General features: G+C 49.5%; 1 long non-coding RNA gene across 1 annotated transcript; it reads left to right on the forward strand.

Moving 5' to 3' along the window:
• The first annotated feature begins 4,440 nt into the window (after positions 1 to 4,440).
• On the forward strand, positions 4,441 to 6,683 carry LOC310691123. Its single transcript, XR_014518337.1, has 3 exons — positions 4,441 to 4,491; positions 5,148 to 5,347; positions 5,661 to 6,683. It is a non-coding gene; the product is annotated as an uncharacterized lncRNA (long non-coding RNA).
• The last annotated feature ends 10,529 nt before the right edge of the window (positions 6,684 to 17,212 follow it).

Here is a 17,212-nt window from a genome sequence, read left to right on the forward strand (position 1 = left end):
CAGGAGTGTTTTGTGTGGTTATTTTTAACCCATCAGCTGCTGAAGGTCTTGGTTTACTTAACACAGGGTACAGCCACACTTCCTCTGCCCCTAGGGAAAACCCACAGTTTAGCTCTGAATCGGAACAAGCAGCAGTTGGGTTTTCTGCATATTGCCATTGGTTCTGATTTAGCGCTAAACCATGGGTTTTCCAGGAGAACATGGTGGGGCGAGGACAAAAGCACATGGACTCATGCCTAGAAAGCATGGGGCAAGCAGAAAACCACTCAGACCCAGGCTTTATAGGAAATGTGGACGAGGCCACTGACTGTAATAAACATGTTCAGGATAAAAGGAAGGCAAAGGAAAAGGGGCTAGGGCTTTGTATAGTTATTCTTCATACTCCATCTTTCCACAGGGAATAACTTGTAATTCACGCCACTCAAAAGATTGGTATTTCTCATTAGCTCCTTTGTTTCAAAAGTTAACAGCCACTTCCTGCTTCTGCTAATGGAGATGGCAGGTTTATGTGTGACAGGGAGATTTCCTTTCATTGTAATTCCTGGGTGCCAGAAGGCAGAATTTAGCAGCATCAAAATACAGGCCAAACCAGTTTTTCGGTGTTCAATAAACTGAAGGGATGGGCCATTATAAGAGGGCAAAGGGAAGGGGGATGACCATTAAGAAGGCCATCAGCAAAGCTAAGGCTAGGTGCTAGCCAGCGGATGGAAGGAGCCTTCCCTTGGCTTTAGGTAGTTAGCAGAACGCAATACCAGAGGTGGTTTCAGAACTCCAGTTTGCATGATACAAGTTGCAGGGGAAATAGTTGCAGTTTATAAGCAGCAGCAGGTTGGAGAATAATGTGGGCTGACAATTTGAATCCAGGACTGTGGACGTGGGAGAAGCCAATCTTCCTCACTTACCAGGAAGAAGGCTCCCAGGAGATGGAAAACCTGTGATTTCATCATAACGACCAGCAATTTCTTTCACTCTATTGCCATATAATAAATGCCTGTGTGTTGTTTAGGGCCTATGACTTGTTAGCATTTAGAAATGCACAAACTGAATAAGAACAGTTATTTTAAGCTCAGATATTTTACCCACTTATAATTAGTAAGTAACTTCCTTAAATAAACTACTTTCCTAAGGCTGCAATTCTATACTCGGCTAAGAAGAAGTCTTATTGAACTTGGGCCTATTGCTCAGTGGGCATATGTATAGCATTGGACTGCAAGTTAGTTACCCCTTCTCTCTCCATTAAACACTCCGTGGTGTTCACAGTCAGAGTACGAAAAGCAGCTGGAGGTCCAGGTTTGCTTAAGCAGCAAGGGTAATGTTGATCCTGGAGAAACCTATCCCCAGGCGGGGAGAGTTTTGGGTGGGTAACACAGAATGAGTCACACAGGTAGAATCTGAAGCTCCACCACTTGGGGTGGGGAAGAGACTATTTTCAGGGGCCAGCAAACATTTACAGGAGGGGGCCGGTCCACTGTCCCTCAGACCTTGTGGGGGACCGGACTCAATTTTTTGGGGGGGGGAAAGAACGAATTCCTATGCCCCACAAATAACTCAGAGGCATTTTAAATAAAAGCACACAGTCTACTCATGTTAAAACACCAGGCAGGCCCCACAAATAACCCAGAGATGCATTTTAAATAAAAGGACACATTCTACTCATGTAAAAACGCTGATTCCCAGACCGTCTGCGGGCCAGATTTAGAAGGTGATTGGGCTGGATCTGGCTCCCGGGCCTTAGTTTGCCTACCCATGGACTAACCAATCTAAATTAGAAGAAAGGAAAGAGATGTTCTCTTTTAAAAAAAGGTCGTCTTTTAAAAATGGAATCCTTGCAAATATATTTGCATTCCTCTGACAGATGAATGGTTTGTGATGCAATTCTGTTCTCATACCCTCCAACAGAGCTATCTGTTGTGTGCGTGTGGCTGCATACAAGTCATACATTTCAAGCCCATTTAAAACACATCCTGCCCCTAGAAAAAAATACGGTAATGAAAACCATGGTTTACCCCCTCTACAGAAGCTACAATTCCCATCACCTTAAAAAAAAACCAACCTGCAGCTTCCAGGATAGCTCAGTCTGTAGAGCTTGAGACTTGATCTCCGGGATGTGGGTTCGAATCCCACGTTGGGCAAAAAGATTCCTGCATTGCAGGGGGTTGGACTAGATGATGTGCTGTCCCTTCCAACCTTACAGTTCTGTGATTCCTTGAGGGTGGTGTGCTTTAAATGTATGGTGCGTACACGGATGCTGTGCTAATTTACTTTGTACCCCACCTTTCCTCCAGAGAGTTCAAGGTGGCTCCCCTCAACACCCACTCACACTTCCCCACAACATACACAACAATGCTCTGAGGTAGGTTTGGCTGAGAGACTGTTGAGAGTTGGCCCAAGGCTTTGTGACCGAGCGAAGATTTTAAATCTGGTCTCCTGGGATCCTTGTCTAACCACTGCAACAAACTGGCTCACCCATCTGGGTGTGTGAAATATACATAGGCAGAAGGGAACGGCCAAAGACATTTTGCTGCCTGTGGAGAACAGAACGGAGCACACACAATTCCACCTATGGAAGCCAAATGGGCCTACAGTTGAATTTTGCTTCTGCACCGGCAGTGCCACCTATTACACTGGCAGGCAGCAACATTCACTTAGTGGGCATGGGGCAGGCAATGTGGCACACATGAGGCAGCTGCCTTGCTTGCCTAATAGTGGGACTGGCCCTGTGCATACATATACAACCACATACACAGGTTTCAACAACAACAACTTGCATTGAAAAAGGATTGTTTCCAAACCTTCATATGAGAAAAGTTGCATCTGGTAGAATTTTCCCTCCTCTGGGGGTGGATGGGTACAGAAGCCCTCTCACAATCTGGAAAAGCAACCCCTGTGCCATTTTCGGTGTGTTGCTTTGTTTTTATGCCCTGGTAGGGTTCCTGCCTGCCTGACAGATATTCAACACAGCTCTTGTTAACGGAGAAATCTGAGGGCTCCTTTGGACAAAAAAAAAAAAACCAGGAATACCAGAGCAAAACAGCAGCCAGTAGGCTTGGTCTTTATTGAAGACTGTCGCGACAGAACTCCCACCTGCCACAAGGTGGAACAAGATGGAAGCCCCAACAAAAGAGTCCCCAAACTTTTATCAGCTGTTAATCCCCATGTTACACCCCCCCCAAACTACATCACTCATATATCACAGTTACCTCATGAAAGGGGAGGTCTGGTGGCAGTAATCTGAGCATCCTGGACCCTGCCCCATCGTTCTCCTTGCCCTCCACCAAACACCCATCAAGTGTAACAAAAAGGATATTTACATTTCCCTGTTTCCCAGCCAAGTTAATCACACCCTTTTGTCTTCATCTGGGTTTGTTATTTCTGGAATGGCTACTTGTCTGGCACTCAGGTATCAGGATGCCAGGGATTATCACTCAGGCAGAGGGGCTGCTGAGTAGCTGAGCTCACATGCCTACATGAATTTCTGAAGTTTTCCCAGGGAGCCAGTACATAGATACATTTATCAGTGAATTGTTACATTTGGTATCGTGCAGCAAAGGCCCTTTGAATAGATAGAAAGAAAGTGTTTTGTGAGGACAAATCACAAAAGTGATTGTGCTGATTTTGGTAGTGGGCTGCATGTGCATTATATCTGCTGGAGGGGCAACCCCCCCAACCTATACATAAATTCCTGCAACACTCTCATAATTCATTAATATGAGAAACCAATATGCAATCCAAGCGGTTGAACGGTTGAATGGGTATGTATAGCCTGGAAAAGAGGAGATATCTTTAAATACCTCAAGGGCTGTCACATGGAAGAGGGAATAAGCTCGTTTGCTCCTGCTCTGGAGGGTAGGACTCGAACCAACGACTTCAAGTTACAAGGAAGGAGATTTCGACTAAATATACGGAAAAACTTTCTGACAGTACGCTGTTCAACAGTGGAACAGGCTCCCTCTGGAGGTGGTAGTAGACTCTCCTTCCTTGTAGGCTTTTAAGCAGAGGTTGGATGGCCCTCTGTCATTGATGCTTTAGCTGAAATTCCTGCATTGCCGGGGGTTGGACTAGATGATCCTTGGGGTTCCTTCCAAGTCTACAATTCTCTGATTGGGGGCAGGAGGGAAAGGGGGGAGGGCAGGAAAGGCACACAGCACCTGTTGAATGTCTGCCTGTCGTTGAGCTGCTTCAAGCGCAGCACCTTATTCAAATCCTTCCCCCAAAAAAATTCCAACAGCATGCCCAGACTTAGGGAGAAAACCAGGGGTTAAAACCATGGAGCAATCCAGGCGCCATCCCTGCCTGTGGCCAGAGCGGCTGCCTATGTTGAGCCCTGGGCTGCAGATGGTCCAATTCCTTTCTCCGCTTCCCTGGCCGCCGTCATCCCCAATGCCCCCCTTCCCCCCGCCCCCCGCACAAGATGCAGGTTGGGCTGCCCCCTGCCTCCCTCTGCTGCTGGAACAAGGAGGCGCCAGCTCAAGCCCCGCTTTGAGCAGCGAGGTCAGAAGGGACTGTGCGAAGCTGGGGGAGAGCGGTGCCCGATGCGAGTGCCAAGGGAGGGATTGATGGCACACGGGGAAAGGGAAGACTTCTGCAGATGGCTGGGGGGCGAGGCAGGGGCTGCTTGGGCACACTCAGGGAGGATGTGGCAGGGGTAGGGGGCATGGGCATAGCCAGAGGAGAGCGGGGGAGCAGCATCAATGCAATAAATAAAAATACTGAACTAAAAGCAAAAATTGCAGAAAGATTTTGAGCTCATTCTGAGCACTTGGGGTCAAAAGAAAGTGATTTGAAACAACGTTGTTGAAACATTTCGTTCCGAATCTGCTAGACAGCCAGAAGATGAGGACCAGTGGGTGTCCTGACCACCCCCACCTCCCAAAATAAATCATCACTTGAAGTGTGTTATGCTTGTGCAAAGGAGGGGGCATTTTTTGAAACAGTTCCCTGGTTTTGGAACATCCTAGAGAGGCTCGACTTGCATATTACAGTGTTTTGGGCATCAGGTTAAGACTTCCTTGCTTGCCCCGTCATTTTGAAGGAGCTGTGTTTGGTGTTTAGCAGTTGTCTTTTAGTTTTTATTGAAGGAGTGGGTGTGTGCGTGTGGGTGTGGGTGTGAGTTTATGGCTTTTATTTTGCTTTTATTAATGCATTAGATTACAGTGGATGCTTGGGTTGTGAACATGATCCGTGCAGGAAACACGTTCACAACCTGCAGCGCTTGCAACCCGCATTGGCGCATCTGCACATGTGCATGCGCAAGTGCTGAAACCCAGAAGTAACCCATTCCGGTACTTCCGGGTTCGGCGTGGTGCACAACCTGAAATCGCACAACTCAAAGCGTCTGTAACCCGAGGTATGACTGTATTGCTGTCATTGTGCACCGAGGAGCAATTTCAGGGGGGGGGGAGTAAAATAAAATGGGAGATAAGAGGCAGTGTGGCACTGCCTGAATTCTACTTGCTGGGCACTGCAAGAGTGGAGAGTGCTGTTGCTCTCATTTCCTGCATGTGGGCTCCCTACACACATCTAGTTGGCCCCTATGAGAGCAGGATGCTGGACTAGACGGGCCTTTGGCCTGATCCAACAGGGCTCTCATGTACTTAAGTGAACCAGTCTTCCCATGTTTCTCTGCATCTAATTTTACGTCTTGTTACTTTTTCCTGAAGTTGAGATCCACTGATGCCGTCCCAGCAGATGCCAGGAGGGGACGTGAGCAGGAAACCTCTGTCTCCAAAAGCACATTGTCGAGAGAACACATCCCTGGAGGGATGGAGCCCCAGAGGCCTGGCCTGGAACTAAGTCGTGGGAGACTGGCTGTGGGAGACATTACCCTAGTGCTTCCCACCAAACCTGCCCCCATCTCTTCCAGTGAGGGCCAGAAACCCTACATGTGTACCGAGTGCGGGAAAGGCTTCGGCCAAAGCTCGCACCTGATGCGTCACCTGGGCACGCATTCGGGGGAGAAGCCATACCGGTGCGCGGACTGCCCCAAGGCCTTCACGCAGCTGTCGAACCTGCGGCAGCACCGGCGCATGCACACCGGGGAGCGCCCCTATGCCTGCGACTGCTGCGGGAAGTGCTTCTCCTGGAGCTCTAATCTGGCGCAGCACCGGCGCCTCCACACCGGCCAGAAGCCCTACGCTTGCACCCAGTGTGGCAAGCGTTTCTGCGAGAGCGCCCGGCTCCTGGAGCACCAGCGCACCCACACGGGCGAGCGCCCCTACGCCTGCCCACAGTGCCACAAACGCTTTAGCCGAAGCTCCCACCTCGCCCGCCACCAGCGACTCCATGCATCTGTCTCATGCACAGAGGAGGAGCCTTTCCCTTGCAGCCAGGGCGCTGCGCTCCTCCGACACCACCATCGTGCCCACCACAACTAGAACATATGGTGCTGGAACACTGTGGCAGCATTAAAAGATAGTCCTTGTTCGCCTTTAGCTCTGGATCCCAGCAGCGGCCTGGAAATGACCTCAAGCACAGCTTCCTGTTTAGCTGCGTGGGCTGCAATGGGAGCTCAGTTCTTACTAGGCTTCGGAGAATCTAGAACAGGAATGGGAAACCTGTGGCCTTGCAACTGTTGCTGGACTCCATGGGTATAGCCAGGGTTTGTTATTGGAGGGGGGCAGGACACCCACCTGTCATCATCTTTTGTCTTGCTCTGTTTAGCAGATTCGAAATGAAGTGTCTCAACAATCCAAACTAAAACAAGTTTCATTGGATTTGCTGAAAGCCATAATAATAATAATAATAATAATAATAATAATAATAATAATATTTATATGCTGCGCATCTGACTGAGTTGCTGCATTAAAAGCACTTTTCAGCACTTCCCAAATTTCTCCTTTTTTCCAATGCAGTTTTTCTGTGCACACTCTGTAAGCATAGCTCATTGAGTCACTCCCCTGTCATTGTTGGCCATAATCTTTACTCTCTGCAAGGAACTGAATGACGGGGATTCGAACCGCGACCTTTTGATCGACAAGTCCTAGGCTCTGTGGTTTAACCCACAGCACCACCCGTGTCCCGCGTCCCACAAACAGACGTGGTGAACAGTGATTCCGGATATACCCACTGTTTCATAGAATTGTTCTTCAGCACAGCAGAAGGATACAGAAATGCTTCATAAACCCATCTATATGGTGAATGGAATTGTATAACAACAATATCTATGGAGCAGTGGTCATAACTTTAAGAAGAATTCTATGAAACAGTTTGTGACTTTCAGAGATTTATAAGCACATTTTGAGTACTCACAACGATCAAGCAGATGCCTTTGGGAAGCCCCCAAGGAGGAACATGAAATCAGGCATTCCCAGTCCAATGCAATCTCAGGTGTCCTGATTTCCACCAACCTAAGAAGCACAGCATCCTGTTCTCACATAAGCCAGCTTCCCATTGGTAATTCCCAACATGAATTTTTCTAACCCACTTTGAAAGCCATCCAAGTCTGTGGGCCAGTACTTCATTGTGTGGTAGTCTTGCTCCACACATACACACGCAACTGGGGAGTTCTATTCTGTGATAGAAGAGACACAAGTTACAGCAGGGGTCAGCAAACCTTTTCAGCAGGGGGCCGGTCCACTGTCCCTCAGACCTTGTGGGGGGGGCGGACTATATTGGAGGGATGAATGAATTCTTGTGCCCCACAGATAACCCAGAGATGCATTTTAAATAAAAACACACATTCTACTCATGTAAAAACACGCCAATTCCCGGACCGTCCACAGGTCGGATTTAGAAGGCAATTGGGTCGGATCCGGCCCCCAGGCCTTAGTTTGCCTACCCACGAGGTACAGGCAATAGGCAAGATGGAAAATAGCTTTTGGAGTCACATCCTGAAATCTGGGGTATGCGCTGAAATAAGATTTGGGAAGAAAGATAATAGGAGGAGGAGGCTTGGCCTGGGATGTAGGGGGGAATTTTCAAAGGTGAGCTTTGAGTGGGGAAGCTAAGGATTGCCTCACAATCACAGCTCTCCTCCCTCCCTCTCTGTGTCTCAGGCAAAGCCACCACATCACAATAGCCTCATTGTGTGATGTCAAAGAGGGGACTGGTGTCACTTGCAACTCTTGGCTTTAGTGGGAGAAGATTCCTGCCAAAGGCTGAAGGAAATCTGCAGCAGCTCTGCAAAGGCCCTACAGTGGAGATCTTGCTCAGGTAACTCAACGGAGGCCAAGGGGCCACTGAACAGGTGAACGGTGTGGCATATAAGGGCCAGCCTTTGAGCTGATCTACATGCCACCTTTATCAAACCACAGCCATTTGGCATGGCCTTTATCTTTCCCTCTTTCCGGCATCCTTCTACATTTTCCATTGCTGCCCATGTGGTCCTGATGTGTTAAGGGGCAACTTTGTATTCTGTCACTGCCAGTCATTGCCCCCTAAAAAGTACCAGAAGTTAGGAGGTGGTTCTACTATGATGTAAGGTAAGTTTTGTGGCACCGTTTAGGACAGGGTTAGGCAAACTTCTGGGAGACACATGTCAGGACCATACAGTGTGTGTGTGTGGGGGGGGAGTATTTGATCCCCTGCTAAATTTGCCCGTTTACCCTCTGAGAAAGAAATGACCAGTCCATAATTTTAATGGTAGGTTTACTGTAGCTGTGAGAGACAGAATAACAGCAGGAAAACCCCCCAGAAACCCAGAAGACAAAAGTCAGAGACTGATGTGCATTATAATGAGTGAAATAAGTATTTGATTCCTTTGCAAAAGATGACTTAGTACTTGGTGGCAAATCCCCTGTTGGCAATTACAGTGGTGCCTCGCAAGATGAACGCCTCGCAAAACGAAAAACTCGCAAGACGAAAGAGTTTTCCATTTTTGAGTCGTTCCGCAAGACGAATTTCCCTATGGGCTTGCTTCGCAAGAAGAAAGCCCATAGCGAAATCTCCGGGGACCTCTTTTAAAATGCTGGCGGTCGGGAGCAAAGACTTTCACCCACCGCCGGCCTTCAGAAGAGGTCCTGGACCTCTTCTGAAGGCCGGCGGGGGGCAAAAGTCTTTGATTCCCCCCCCGCCTGCCTTCCCGGGACAGCGGAGACTTCTCCGCTGTCCTGGGCGATCTTAAAATGCTGGCGGGTGGCAGCGAAGCCTTCGCTGCCACCCGCCAGCATTTTAAAATCGCCCCGGGACAGCGGAGGCTTCGCTGCCGCCCGCCAGCATTTTAAAATCGCCCCGGGACAGCGGGGGCTTTTAAAATGCTGGCGGTCGGCAGCAAAGCGCTCCTGTCCCCGGAGCTTGCGGGGCGGGAGATGGGGAGGAGGGCTTTTCTTCCCACCGCCAGCCTTCAGAACAGACTTCTGAAGGCTGGCGGTGGGAAGAAAAGCCCTTGTCCCCCCCCCAGCCTTCAGAAGAGGTCGGGGGACAGACTGTCCCCGGACCTGGTCTGAAGGCGGTTTCCCTAGGAACGCATTAATTGATTTTCAATGCATTCCTATGGGAAACCGTGCTTCGCAAGACGAAAAACTCGCAAGAAGAAAAAACTTGCAGAACGAATTAATTTCGTCTTGCGAGACACCACTGTATAGAGGCCAGACGTTTCTGGTAGGTGGCTACCAGGTTTGCACACATCTCAGGAGATATTTTGTCCCAGTAGCCAGTAATTCCTGATATTGTGTCCCAGTAAATCCAATCCTCACCTGGCAAGGGACAGCCCTATTAACCCATAGCTCGTCAAATGTGTGATGGTGCTCTCCAGTACTTGTGTTGTATTTCTTTTCCTCTTAAGACTATGGACTATGCTCAGTTCATTACCAGTTTAGGTACAACCTATTCTTTTAATCTGGACGCGGGTGGCGCTGTAGTCTAAACCACAGAGCCTAGGGCTTGCCAATCAGAAGGTTGGCGGTTCGAATCCCTGCGACGGGGTGAGCTCCCGTTGCTCAGTCCCTGCTCCTGCCAAACTAGCTGTTCGAAAGCACGTCACAGCACAAGTAGATAAATAGGTACCGCTCCAGCGGGAAGGTAAACGGTGTTTCCGTGCGCTGCTCTGGTTCACCAGAAGAGGCTTAGTCATGCTGGCCACATGACCCGGAAGCTGTACGCCGGCTCTCTCAGCCAGTAAAGCGAGATGAGCGCTGCAACCCCAGAGTCGTCTGCAATTGGACCAAAAAGTCAGGGGTCCCTTTACCTTTATTCTTTTAATCAGGGATGGACAGAGGTCATTTAAGGGAAATTCCTGCCTTCAGTGTAGGGGTCACCAGCATGCATGTGTGCCTGCAGAAGTTTTCCCCAGGGTCCCCTACCCCTCCTGAGATAAGGCTTGGTGGCTGGGCTTGTGTGATGCCCGTAATAGTTTATCTGGTTTGCAAAAGGGGTCATAGGCCTAAAAGGGTTTTGCCAGCTCTGCTCCAGTCTAGAATTACCATCAAAATGGCTTTGTAAAAGTTCCTTTCATCCCCCATCAGGGGGAGCCATAGCTTGTTGGTCACGGTCCCACCATAGCCCATCCTTTGAGACCTATTGCAACCAGGGCTGAATGAACTTCTTGTCATGGTGGTGACCCCAAGAAATGCAAAGCCACAAAAACAAACCACCCAAAAAAACCCCCCATGTATTTTTGTAGGTGTAAGAGTGTGCTACATTTTAATATTGCACAGCATTCTTCTTCTGGAAGAATGGCAAGTTAGATAATCCACTCGCTATCCAGAGGTTGCACACTGTTATAGGAAAAAATTGGGGTTGGCTTTTACAGCCCAACTCTCCATCAAGGAATTCAGTGTCCTGTCCCGTCCCCCCCACAAGTTTGTTTTCGGTCAGAGAAAATTGAGTGGAGGCAGGATCTAGTGAAAGCATGGAAGGTTTTTATTTTTATGCTGCAACAGAGTCCCCCTCTCCCCTTGCAAGAAGGTGTGCCAGAGCTTTTAAAGACTTTAGAAATTGCCCCGCCCCTTAGCCAAAGACCACCCCAAAGCATCATACAAAGAGGCGGTCTACAACAGAAATTACAACAGACAAGAGTGTCCTGCCTGACAAGACAGCTGATAATGGTCACTGATTGCATTCCCTGGTCAGTCTGAGCCAGTCTTTGGAGATGGTAAATTCCTTAGTTGTCGAATCCATGCCACAGGCCTACCCTATTCATACACAAAATAAGCTTTTAAGGCAGGTTTTGTAGGATTTATGATTGGCACTGTGAAGCCCCTGGGGTCCGTAGACCAATTGGGAACAGAGCATCAGTGGCATTGATGGCAGTTGTCAGCAGGTGTCTCATAGTTTCTGAGTTATGAATCGGGATGTTCCTGGGTCCTCTCAAGCCACCCACAAATTCACTCAGTGGCTTTCTGACAAAGCACTATCTGCCCCAGCTCTGGTGCTTGGGTAATAAGAAGACTGGCTTATCTAAAGTATTTTAAGGATTTCAAGAATGCATGCGAGAGCCTTTCTCACCAGTTCATAGAGCAATATAAAATATGCTATCTATAGTATAAGAAGATCAAATACCAGTGGAAAACATCCTGGAACACAAGTGGAAGCCTTTTGTTTATCCTCCAATTTGTTGTCCATTCTTTCTTCCACAATACTTTTGCAGATCTTTTTGCTTTTCATAATGTATCCATGTCCAGGCATATCCTGTGTCTTGCCACCAACCATCCCTTGGGGCAGGCTGGATGATATAATTTCGCTGGCTAACAGACCCCAGAGGCTTTTTCTTCTCCGCTTTCTCAGTAGTAACCACATCTCTCCAAAGGGGAATAGGCCTGGGGGCAGAACTGTAGATAATGAGCTTTAATTGTAGTAGCTTGCTTAGGGATTGATTAAAGAGGTGTCTCCAGCCATTTCTCAGCCTAAGCATGTAAATAAACCCCGAAGGAGAGCTTTCTACATCACCCCCTCCTACCTGGGAGGCAGCTGGTTAATTAGCCCAAGTTGGGAACTATTAAAAGTTTGTACTTTTTTGAGAAGTTATACTCCGACAGGTGCATCCCTAGAGTGTGTGGGCAGCTGGCACATCAAGGCTTTGGGCTCACTGCCAAAATATCTCCTCTGACTTGCGCTCTGTTCTGCTTTCAAGTCAAAGGCATTGTGCATTTTGAGGACTGAGCAGATGCTGGAGGCTTGGTAGTTTGCTCCTGGTGAACGCAGGGCTTGTGTAAAGCCACTTCCGGGCCTGCCCCAAGGAGGTGGGGTTGCGGGCATCACGCCCTTCCCCACGTGAGCGGGGGCTGGTTTCAGCCCCCGCGAGAGCAGGGGAATCCCATCCGGCCACGCCTCCCGGCCAGCCAATCGGCTGGCTGGAGGGGGCGTGGCTTGTCCTATTTAGGGCCGGAGCGGAGGGGGCTCGCCCTCTCTTCTCCGGCTAGCCCCGCGTTTGCCAGCTGATCCCGGCGTCGTTGGAGCCTTCCTTCTTTGGCCACGTGGAGCTTCAGCGCAGCAGGCGCAGATCTCTTCGGGCCTAGCTTCGATCGATCGGTGCAGTCTTGCCGCCCCGGGGTCATCTTCAGGAGCACTGCGGGTCGCTCCTTATTCTGAGCTGAAATCACCATCAGGGAATCTTTCTCCCTGCCCGCTTGCGAGCTCCGTCTCACTGCAAGCCAAAAAAAAGAGCCGAAATCGCTTGGGGTCTGCTGGGGGGGAGCTTATTCTCGTAGGTCTTCGCCAGTAGGAGGAAGGATCACGCATCGCGTCGGCAGCCCACGTGCGGCAGCTACACCGGCGATAGCCGCGGGGTTCTGGGAGCCGCCAGCCAGCTGATTTCTTCCTGAGCAGCCTCCTCCTGCAATTTCCTCCATCGCCCCGGCGCTACAGCGATTCCCAGGAAAGGTTTGCACCGATCTTATCAGGTTGTGCCTGCGTTCATTGCTGGGGTATTCTGCGAGCGGCTTAGCCGCCGGTAATAGAAGTTGGGTACTTTACCTATTGTTGTTGTTAGTGATTTACCTCCTGTCCCGGTTCCTTCCCTCCGGTTCGCCTAAGCGCTACCAGTCAGGGCGCCGGCTTGCTTTTACCGCTGTTTTACTGGTTAGCGTGCGTCTGATTTGCATTGTTGTATCTTGCTGGGCATCGGAGCGAGTACTGTAGTACAGGCACAGCTACTGTTTGCGATTTATTTAGCAAAGGGAGGAGCGCGTCTTCACTTCGCGTCTGCGTCGGCAGACCTTTCAGTTAAAGGGCTGGGGGGGTTCCTTAGCGCCCCTCTCCCTGCTCCCCTTTCGCACTATCAACTGTTGCTAGCCATTTAGATAGCAAGGGCCGCCAGTTTAATACAGGCTGCAGCGCGTCCCGTTGCTAGGCTACTGTCTGCCCCGGCGCCATTTTGTAAACCACGTGGCTTGCCTAGCGGCCGCCATCTTACTAGAGGAAAACACCCGGGATTTTCCTTACCCCTTGCAGCCCCCTTACGTGGATCTATCAAGAGATACAGCCTTTTAAGTTTATCCTGGGTGGAATTCATTCGTTGTTTTACTCAGTTGGGCTGCCAGCTCTCTTAGGGGACGTAACCCAGCAGTGTTAACTAATTCAATTAAGGCTGCATAGCTGACCTTTTTTAAAGGCTTGGGTTATTTGGAGGCCTTATATAGTATTGCAAGTCATTGATTCACCTCCGTTAAAGGAATTGGTACTGGTTTCTTTTACTAGGTCAGTTAATAGGGCCTGCTAGGGCTTAAAGCGGCTTCCTTCTCCCTGCCCGACAAGTCCTTAATTGCTGGTTCTACTGGATTTAGTGGCAGTGTGAGCTTCCATTGGTATAGCATTAAGTTTATCTTGCCCATATAGTTTATTTCAGCTGTTTAATTAAAGTGCTTTAGCATCTCACGGTTAGACTTAACATATAGCTATAATTAATTTGATTGGGTGCTTTCGCGGAATTCAACTCATTTGGCTTTTAAAAGACAATTTACCTACCTGCTCTAATTTAAATTAAAGGCAACGATATAAGAGGCAGGAGCCTTAAGCTCCAATACATTTCACTGCTCTACTTGCTCTTAACAATTTTAATTGCGATATAGTTGCAACCAATCAATTCGGCAATCTATAGATAAACAAATAAATAGCTAACAACAAGAAGAACAATAATAATAGAGTTTATTAATAATAATAAACAATAATAGTTAACAACAATAAGAATAATAATAATTCATATATATATAATAAAGCGTTCTTTGGTGGGTATCCAGGGTAGACAATTCTGAGCAGCTGGGTCAAGTGCGGACAATACTGAGCTAAAGTGATTGCCTTGTGTTTTACTGGTGTGCACAGAATTGAACAGGAGCGGTTGGGTGTGCTAACTATCATTCCATTAAAGTGTTGCCAGTGCAGACGATACTGAGCTACGCACATTAGCCGTACTACGTGGTTGGTGTTTCCTTGATCAAGATAAGCAAGCATCTACATCACATCATGTCCGGTCGAGGTAACCAAGAAAACTCCACCGTGGCTGGAGGGCCTCAGGGGAATCTTGAGGAGCCCCAACCTTTTGTAATCCCAAGTAACCCCCAAGCCTTGGCTGAATTTTTCACAGCGTTTCAAGATTTCTATAGGCATAGATCTTCAGGACAAGGAGCAGCGACACCGGCAGCGCAAGTGACAGCGGCACCAGGGCTGGCGCCAGGGGCACCATCGACAGCGGCACCGGTGGTGGCGGTATCTGTGACGGAGGCACCAAGAGCGTTCACACAGGATTTCATTCCAGACACGCAACCCAACGAGGTTCAACTTCCCGGCACTTCGGCAGCCGCGGTGGCAGCGCTGAAAGCAGCCAAGGAGTCAACACCCCGGCCCAAAAGGAATACCCGGGCACAGTCAACCGGCCCAGGCAAGGCAAAAGGGGCCCCGAGGGGAGGCAAAAAGGGTAAGGCTTGCGTTCATTGTCCTGGGACTACTAATCTGCAAAAGGATCCAGGTGTTCCAAGTCTCTTTCAGAGCCCACCGCTGCAGTCAGCACCAGCCGAGGGTGCCTCAAGTTCTTCTTCCGACGAGGAAGCCCAGGGGATGCAAGCAGCGCAGGCAGTAGCCGCTCCGGATCAAGCCATTCCTGAGAGCCACTCGGGGAAGAGGAAAGAGAAGAGGAAGCACACCTCAAAGAAGAAGAAGAAGTGCAGGCATTCGGATTCAGAAGATGATTCAGGTACCTCTTCTTCTTCCGATTCAGACAGCGATGCTCCTAGGGTGGAGTACTGGGGCCACGGGGAGGACGTTATGGGCCTTCCTTTATGGGTGCATGAGAGGAGGGCCAATTCCTACAGGAAATCCTTTAACGGGACCCTCGAGTGGAGGGATGGCGCATTGCTGCAGGATGTTAAAACGTCCACTAATCTCTCTACTGATTTTATCGTAGGCTCTCATTTATCTCCGAGAAAGAGGAATAAGATCCTCAGTGGTGAATTTATAGATATTTTCTGACTGATACCACCAGCTAAGCTTATGGGTAGAGGGGAGAAAAAACGCAAGTATGGTAATCGCAAGTACAGGACACCCAGACCCGAACGTACTTTTGACAACTGGCTTGACGGGTTCCAGGTGTTTATGGGCGTCGTCAGCGCGGCTTATCCGAAGCGGGCGATGCATTTGGTTGCGTATTTGGCTCATGTCAGGAGGGCGCGGGATTTAGCGGGGGATGTTGCTGCCCTAAATTATGATGAAGATTTCCGCAGAAATGCATCACAGCTGTCTTCCACGCGCTGGGACCTGAGGGACCAGAATTACTGGTCAGAACACGTGGGTCCCTTCGTTGAAAAGAAGCCCCAGGATTCGTCAAGAGCTTGGAAGACCGCTCCAAAGCAGAGGCGGCTGTGCTGGGAGTACAACAAGGGGGTTTGTGCACGGGCTGTCTGTAAGTACAGCCACGAGTGCGAAAAATGCCTCGGTAACCACCCTGCCACTGCCTGCACCAAAGGAAGGCAGCCCTTTCGGGGTGGGAGAGGCGCCTATAACCAGGGACCGAGAGGTGGCCATGGGGCACCATTTGGACCCCAAGGTGGCAGACAGTAATTTCAGCCTGGGCCTAGCCTGGTCCCCTATCAAGTTGTCCCCGCTAAAAAACCTCTTAGACCTTTACCCTAACAAGACAGCAGCACAATACCTCTGGGAGGGCTTTAGTATCGGTTTCAGGATCCCAGTAGCTTATCCCCCCAATTCAAGCGATCCTCCAAACCAAAAATCGGTGAGGGAGATGCCCGAGGTTGCCCAAAAGAAAATTAGTAAGGAAATAAAAGCAGGAAGGGTAGCCGGCCCCTTTTTAGTCCCCCCAATTGAAGGACTCCATATATCCCCGCTAGGCATAGTCCCCAAAAAAATGCCCGGTGAGTATCGCATGATCCACAACCTCTCCTACCCAAAAGGGGGGTCCGTCAATGATGCAATACCACAGGAACTCTGCACAGTTAGATATGCCACTTTTGACCAAGCGGTACAGCTCATACGCAAGTTCGGTAAGGGTGCACTGCTGGCAAAATGTGACATTGAGTCGGCCTTTAGACTCTTGCCAGTTCATCCGGAAGATTTCCGGTGGCTTGGATTCAAATTTGAGGGGGCGTATTTTGTAGACAAAGCAATGCCCATGGGCTGCTCTGTGGCCTGCGCAGCCTTTGAGGCATTCAGCACCTTCCTGGACTGGGCGCTTCGCTTTAGAACCGGCGCCGAGGGCGTGTCGCACTACCTGGACGACTTTATCCTCGTGGCCAATAGCAGGGTTAAGTGCTCAGAGCTCCTTGAAGCCTTCATATCTCTAGCGGGAGAATTGGGGGTTCCTCTGGCCGCCGACAAAACTGAGGGTCCGGCTACGACCATGGTTTACTTAGGTATCGAGTTGGACACTGTCGCTCAGACCTCAAAACTTCCCAAGGAAAAACTCATCGCGCTTGGCGACTTGATTCGCCAGCTGCTCCCCCTAAGAAAAGTTACACTCAGGCAAATCCAGTCACTGTTAGGCCACTTAAATTTTGCTTGCCGCGTGGTTTCCCCTGGCCGCCCATTTTGTGGCCGCCTTGCGAAGTTGTCAGCAGGGCTGCGTTCCCCTCACCATAGGGTACGGCTATCTAAGGAAGTGAAATCCGACCTGGAGGTCTGGTTGAAGTTCTTGCAGAACTACAACGGCATTTCTTTATGGCAGGACAACCTGTCACTGCAGGTTGACTTCCAGGTCCATTCGGATGCGTCGGGCTCTCAGGGGTTTGGCGTTTACTTTAGGGGCCAATGGTGTGCTCAGCGCTGGCCCGCCGACTGGCAAGGGGGCCCCATTACCAGAGATTTAACATTCCTGGAATTCTTTCCGATAGTA

Source organism: Podarcis liolepis (genome assembly GCF_965112155.1).
Source record: "Podarcis liolepis genome assembly, chromosome: 13".
In the NCBI taxonomy this organism is placed as follows: Eukaryota; Metazoa; Chordata; class Lepidosauria; order Squamata; family Lacertidae; genus Podarcis; species Podarcis liolepis.